Raw genomic sequence first — 7,805 nt, 5'->3', positions numbered from 1 at the left:
ATTTTCGGTGAGTGGTGTAGCCCTGGGCGGCGTGCAAAGTGTGCGACGCGGCGCTCGCCTGCCGCGCCTCCTTACCTCCAGCCTCTGCCTGCGCGGGCTGCCCCCCACCCTCCCGCGCTCGGCTAGGGGCGCAGCCCCCCTGGGCTCGCAGTGCCCAGGGGGGCTCCGATCCTCGCGTGACAAGTGCCACGTGCGCGCAAAGCTAGCGTTCCTGGAGCAGCAGGCGACGGCCGACGCGGAGGCCAGGAGCAGGCGGTGGTGGCCAGAGCCGGGCGCATGGCGTCCTCCAGGTCCTCCAGGTGCGAGGGGCTGTGGCCCCGCTAGGGCGCCGCAGGGGTCTCTGGAAGAGAGGGAAAAGTCGTTTATCGAACACGAACTTATTGGAAGATTGTTTCAGAACTCGAAAGTGTCCCGTCCGCTCTCAGGTCTGCATTCTAGGATGTGGTAGAGAGAGCACTGGGTTAGGGTAGGAGCACTTAGTTTGTATCCACTGGACCTGGGCCCGTTCTTCCCAGAGCCTTGCTGCCCCTCGGGCGTCTACTTGGGTACCATTCATTCCTTCATTCATTCAATGACTTTGGCCCATGCCCACCTTGTGCTCAGGTGAATTGGGGTAGTGTTGGTCGGGTTGATCTGGCCCGGGTCTTGAATGGGACACAGCCCTACGTGCCAGTAAACCCAGATCTGCAAAGTAATCACAACCTCTCTTCCAACTTTAACTTTTCTTTGACTTCTGAAAAGAGTTCACAAAACTTGTTTCAGGTGGGGGCAAAATTTAAAAAAAAAGAAAATCAGTCTATCTACAAATGCAAACACAGTAAATAGTCCCCAGGTGTACAGGGGGCTTGCAGGATACTTCCAGAGGCCTCGAAAAACTGCTGGGTATAGTTTTAAGTGAGCTTTTAAAATAGACACTGCTAACCAAGCGACAGGACAACTGAGGTCCTCCTTTTCCCCAGTTTGTCCGATTCAAAGTAAGAAAAGGTGTGGCAGATAAAGATGTCGCATGTTATTTTTCTTGGCCCCTTCAAGTACACCTCTACCCCCATTCTACAAGGCCTCTCTTTTATGGACCTGAAAGGACAACAGAGCAATTCAAAGTCACCAAAGAATTCCTGGAATTAAGAACAGGAAGCCAAACTTAGCCCTCAGACCCTCTCACATGCAGGCTGGCCCTCCCTTATGGGATCTACAGGTCGCTGACTTTCTCAAACTGCTGAAAAGTTGCTGCTCCCCCTGTCAGACATACGCCAGGTCTTTGTCACACACTGAGTATGGCCTTCTTTCCATGCAAAAATATATTGCCTTTTGAGAAAAGCTCAAAGGAACTACTACTGTTCCAGGTTGATGCTTTTCACCTAAACAGAAACAGATAAAAATATTTAACCAATACCCTAGATGTATTCATACAAAAATGTAGCAGGAGGCTTCCTGTCAATGATTTTGAGGCTATTTGGAGAGATCATGACTCACTAGCATTCACCGACTCCTTTAGCACCTACATAAAGACAAGGCCTAAGTTTAACATCTTTGTATATTAATTAAAAACTTCTTGGTTGAATTTGATTCATTGATTGTCATGTTTTAAATTGATAAAGACTTAAAAGGGAGGAACTGGTCAGAAGTTTTTGTAATGCTCCATTTGCTTAAAAGCATCTTCCTTCCTGCTTCTAATGTGGCAAAGCACAAATACATTGTATTTAAAAGGTACAAGGTAAATAGTAACCAATACCACCTTGATACTTAATGCCAGTAGACACACAGTTATACAATGAATATAATGAAGAGTCTCCTTATTTGGAAGTCCCCGAGTTGAGTTACTGCCTTCCCCTTTTAGATAAATATCACATCTGAACTGTAAAAGGAGTGAAACTGTCCCATGGTATACAGCGACACATGTTCTAGGCAAAGCACAATTGGGACTATTGTCCTAGAAATGTGTAACGCAAGGTCAGGTGTTACTTCTTCCAGCGCCTAACCTAGCAAGCCATTCTTTATTAAAAAAAATATATATATATATATATTTTTTAAGTGTAGGTTTCACTTATATTTTATTATGACTAACTATGGATCAACAAATAAAGCATTTACTTTGTAAATAAATGGCAGCAGGTGGAATCACAGGTTTATAGGTAAGCAAATGACACCAAGAGCTCTGAAACACAAGCTGGTCTGTGGTCTGTTGGGTTTTCTGTTTTCACTAGACACAAAGCAAAAGAAGAGATTTTCCTTAACTGGTATGGTCAGCTGGCACCATCTATAGTTTTTGGTTTAGTATTTGACCTAGCTAAGCCCTAAGTTTTAATTTTTCAAGTTTTTCCAATTTGGAGGTTAACATGTGTGACTGTGTCATAAGAATTAGTAACTTATTGGGGGTCATTGCCATTTTAAGTGCCTGGCTTATGTGGTGTGAGTACAGCGATCCATTAACATAATTCTTGGGATGGCCCATCTAGAGAGTTTTCCAGTAGAGGAGCCCCTCAATTGGCTGAGGGTGAGAATGGAATGTATGGAAACTTGAGGCTCCAGCGAGGGCTAGAGGGTCAGAATGTCCTCTGTATAAAATGCTCAGGGATGACACAGGTCTCAGGTAACTTGTTTCATGCCAAAGGCAGCAAGTTGAGATAATAACACATCCCTAACCTAAAACACTAAATCACCTAATGATACAACTTAAACAGATGGTGTCATTTCCTAATAGGTAGATGGCCCAGCAACATTTCTTTCCAACATTCTGTATTTTATAATAATGGATGAATTCACATGTTGAGGTTTGAATTTTGTGATCCTGTAAGCTTCATATTTATTTACTGTCTTCCTTGGCTCCTTTGCATCTTCCTAGTAAGTAAGAATGCCTTGTCTGCTTTTAGAAGCAATAGAATTGCTACAGCATAGAATTTTGAAAATATTATGCTTAATGATGTAATTCAGATTTGAGAGTGTTTCCTTGGTCTTTCATTTGTTGGGGTCATTGTAAACTAGTTTCCAAAAGCCCAAAGAAAATATAGTATATTTAGTAGCCTAGGAAACAATAAATAGGTTTCCACTGACATAGAAACTTTAGTTGTAAGGCTTTAATAATAGTATTTAGTGCTGCCATGGTGCTTTCTGTCTTTAAAGTACATTCTGCACTTTAATTAAACTACCATGACTGAAACTGTTACTGCAAATAAATGTTACTTGAAGCCCGTGCCATATAGGAGATGAAGGCAGGTATTGTAAGAAGCATTTTCTAGTCTCAGTTAATCCCTGTAAGAAGCTTCTATTATGTATAACCATAAAAGTTCTTATTAAAAATAAAATCAATGTAGTGATCATCGAGGGTGTTTCTTTTTCTTGTCATATTCACTAGTTCACAGTTTCAACCACAGTTATCTTAAACTTGCATTCAGAATTAAACTTGCATTCAAAACTAAATAGGATGTTAAACTTCATTTCAGAAGACTTGAAATCAACTACATGGTCATGTGAAATTTTCCTGAATATCCAACAATTAAAGCTAATGTGAGGGTGCAATGGTCAATATCCTTACACCCAATTTCTTGAGTCAGTGGCTGTTCATATGTACACTTAAAACCATAGCACACAATATGAGGGCGATTGGATCTTTCTGAAGCCTTCATTGATTACTCTTGACTCTGATGGGCAGGCACCACCTATGAGAGGAACTTCATGATTTCCAGGGAAGCCAAATTCCCAAGACCATTAATATCTTTCTTACAACCTCCCTACGAGCCCCAGAGTGTATAGGAATTGACTTTTAATAAAGCTGCCATCTACCTTAAAAGGGGCAGAAGCTAACAGAAGGAGACTGAGTATGAACATCTTCCGTTTAAGATTTAAACAAAAATAATATGGTGTATACATTAGACCTGGTTGAAGATTCTATGTGGACAATTTGGGTAGCAAGAGGGAGGGGAAAACGGACCCACTGGCAGAATCAAAAAGGAGATGCCTCTGCAGAGCACAGCAGTGGCATAAACAATGAACTAAAAAAGCTGAAAGTAGAATCTAGGAGGAAGACAGAGTCAGCCCCAACATCAATATCAACACATTGTAGGTCCACTTAGTGGAGATCTCATTAGGTAAAAGAATATTAAATAGCCCACCACTCTACAGGAGGAAAGCTAATTTTCCTAAACTAAAATATCCTTCACTTCCCTTGGGGAAAAAATTTCACGAGGAATAAGGTAATGGGAAAACCTGTTGCTTAGAACTTTTAAGTTGGCCCTGAAGACGTAAATGCATCCACAATGGGAATAATGCAGGGAGACTAGTTAAAATTTTTTGTTCTTATTTACAAGGTGCCTTATTTAAATGACATGTTGATCCAACACCTAACTAAACAAATAACAACAGGAGAATCACCTGGTACAACCGGAGAGGTGAAGCTGAAGTTCCAACAAAATTTCCTTGGATAAGAGAAGCTTTAAATTGCACTTATCGTAAAGATTTTAAGCTTTTTTCATCATATGCAATTCTTCAAAATTAGCCCTACATAATTTGTTGATTAGGCAAAAGATTTTTTGGTTAGATGTTGTTTTATAGATATTTAGCAATTCATCTGGCATAATTAGTCACACCATTTAATTCATCTAGAAAGTAGGTACATTTTCATCTTTTAGTGTCTGCCTTTACACATTTAAATGGAAAACTGTGATTTATAGTTTAGCTCTGGCACTTTCCCTGGTTTGTTATGTTGTGGGAGACTAACCATTGGGGTATAAGCTGTACAGCTCCCCAAAGAAAGGCCGGGTTCCTCCCTGGCAGGTGGCTATCCACAAGAAGCAGCTGCCTCTGTACTATTCTCCCTGGTTTGTGAGGAGCCTACTCAACAGCAGCAGAGCCCAGATGGCACTGTGGCTTTCTGAGGTCTCTGCTGACCTCTGGAAGTTAAGAGGAGAGAATTATGCAGCTGAAGCATCAAGCATTTGCAACCAGGCTGGGGATCAAATGAAAAGGAGATGTTTTTATGCACTGCAGACTTCTTTCTACCCACAGCAATGTCCTGGGGTCTCTGCACACTGCCCAGTACCAGGGAAACTGCCTCAGTCCACTTTCTTGAATATTGCTGTTTCTCAGTTGCTTCAATCTTTACTACCTTCTCAGATTACAACTCCTTTTGTGCTAATTACACCAAAAAAATCGAAAGAATGTTGCTGACTTTACAAAGAACACAAAGTGGACTTGCTTTATAAACTAAACATAGTCAATTTCTTTCAGAAGGCAGAGGACTCAGCCTTCAAACACTTTGTACTGCATAGACTAATTGCAGATGGCCAATTCATTTATTAGGATCCAGGTGACAGAGGGGCCAGTTGCTGGGAGAACATGTTTAAAATGTGTGCTGCTTTGAGGGGGGGTTTACATGAAATAAGAAAATCTGAATGATGATGAACCTTTCTCCAGCACTTTATCTTAAATTAAGATGTGTCTAAGATGAGAAGCTAATTTAAAACTACCTTGGAAAGAGGAAAGAAATGGATGCCACTGACCACGGAAAGCAGTACCTCTACCATGTAGGTGAAAATATAAATGAAATGAAAAGAAAATATGGCTTCTCATTCTGGAAGGCTGCAGTTGCAGAAGATATTTTTATAGCCTATTCTCCTTATGTGAGAAATTGCCTTTTAAGAGAATTGACCAAGAACCACAAAAATTAATTAATAGCAATAATAATAATAATAAAAGGCAGAATTGGGAAGGGCAAATTATCCCTATTAGCCAAGCAAATTATGGACCCCCTCCCCCACTCCCCTACTCCCCAGAGATCCCCTAAGGGCTGATAGGTGAATAGTAGCAGCTTGGAATGATTTATTTTTTTCTAAGGAACATTAAATACTGAATTGCTCATGCTGAAATAATGCTACAGCTGTGATCCATGGGGCCAAATTTCGAACACTGGTTAGAGTGACAGGTGTACTCATTGTATGCCCAGCTTGGCTGAAATTGTGATGCCTTACTCAAATTTTTTCCCAATTAACTGGTGGTGACTCTAAACCCAGCCAGGAAAGAGCCTTTGCCACAGGCGCAGATGACCCTATATGCTCAGCCTTCACAAAAATGTCAGAGTTGGGGGAGAACGAAGCTGAGGGTCCCTGATCAAAGAACAAGAAGATGGAGATGGACCTCCTAAGTAGGAAAAAGAGATCTAATGAGACTAAACCCTCCTAGGTTCTGAAGCAAACAGGTCTACCCAACAGGTGGACTCTTGGAGGATTTCAGTGATTGAAGCAAGCCCAGAATTCTAGGAAATGTGTCACCAAAATCAGTATTTTTAGAGGAAGTGACACAAAGCTAGAGTCTAATCTGTAACATACTAATTATACCTATTTTTTATTTCAGGGTTGCAATGACATAATACCAAGAAATAAAGACTCTGGGAAACTGGCCATTCACCTATGGGCGATATGAACACCTTGGGGGTGGGCTATGAGGTGAAGCTTTCACCAGCTGCCGTGGAACCTGAGGTGAGGAATCAGCAGTCACATACAAAAGTGGCTGACTTTCTGGAGAACATGTCAATAGGAGTAGGAAAGGTGGGTCCCTACACCACGCCTGGGGGTTGTGGAGCCATGTCTGCACACTGGCACAGGGTGACTCTGAAACATCAAAGACCAGCCTGAGCACAGAGCTCCGGTCAGAGCAAGAAAGCAAGAAGGTGCAGCTGGGTTGTGTCAAGTCAGGAAAGACCCTCTTTGGAGCTCTGCATGGTTCACTGTATCGGCACAAAGGCCCTAGACCCCTATCCTAGGTCAAGATGGTGGCAGGTGGCTGAACCATACCAAGGAAGTTGACACAACTTGGTTGGGACCAAGAGACATCTGCTCTCCCAGTGAAGTGGATACCTCATTTACTTATACCCACTGAGGCCTGCTAAAGTCTGAACACCCCCAAATCAGTGTTACCTAACCCAGACCACTGGGAGGTACACCAGAACAGGATGACTTAAAGTCATTTTCAGCCTGAAAAGTGAGTTTCTTAAAGTCTTCTATTAATTTTATCAGTAATTACTTTAAATACACCATTTCAATGATACCATGAGTTAGTTGAAAGACTATTAAAATTGTTGACTAGTGTGATCCTCAAATAGACTCAATTATTTTAATTATAAGTGGAAAATACTTTTATACTTCATTAACCTTGCACATTCCTAAATGTGTTAAATACATGTGTGTTCCTCAACTTGGCCAAATTATGCATCTACTAGATTTATTGGGTGGAGGGTAAAGAAGGCACATAGATGGGAACATTGTTTAAAAAACAAAGGAAAAAATGATAATAGTTAAAGACTAGAAGCCTGCCATGAAATATTTAGTTTCTTTTAAAATGGGTGCCAAAGAAAGAAGAGAAAAAAATTAGATGCATAATTTCTAAAATTTGGGAAGCAAAACAACAAATCTGCAGATGAAAAAAAGAAGTCTGAAAATCCCAGGAAACAAACAAACACACCCCTGTAGCTGGTGGTAATTGGACCCTTGCTAACCTTCCTCCCAATATCTGACACCTCTGTGAAATCAGCCAGCTGTCGCTCTCTTCCTTTCAGAAACATGACATTGATTTGTCTAGCAAAGACCCATTCTTAGAATTCTGAGTTCTGCTTAATGGGACTAGTAATAAATCTAAGTCATCAATTCTTCACCTTCTTTTCCCCCTGAAATTCTCAGTGCATTGTGAACTGCTGAAAACATGTTTTCAGGGTTCTGTGATTGCTAACATAAAAATAAAGGATCAAGGCTGGGCTTTGGAGGTCTGTACCTCAGAGGGAAGTGAAGTCAGATCGATCAGGAATAGTACGTGAGTAC

Source organism: Sciurus vulgaris, assembly GCF_902686455.1.
Source record: "Sciurus vulgaris genome assembly, chromosome: 2".
NCBI lineage: Eukaryota > Metazoa > Chordata > Mammalia > Rodentia > Sciuridae > Sciurus > Sciurus vulgaris.
The sequence above is the reverse complement of the archived record's forward strand: the minus strand, read 5'-3'. Positions refer to the sequence as shown.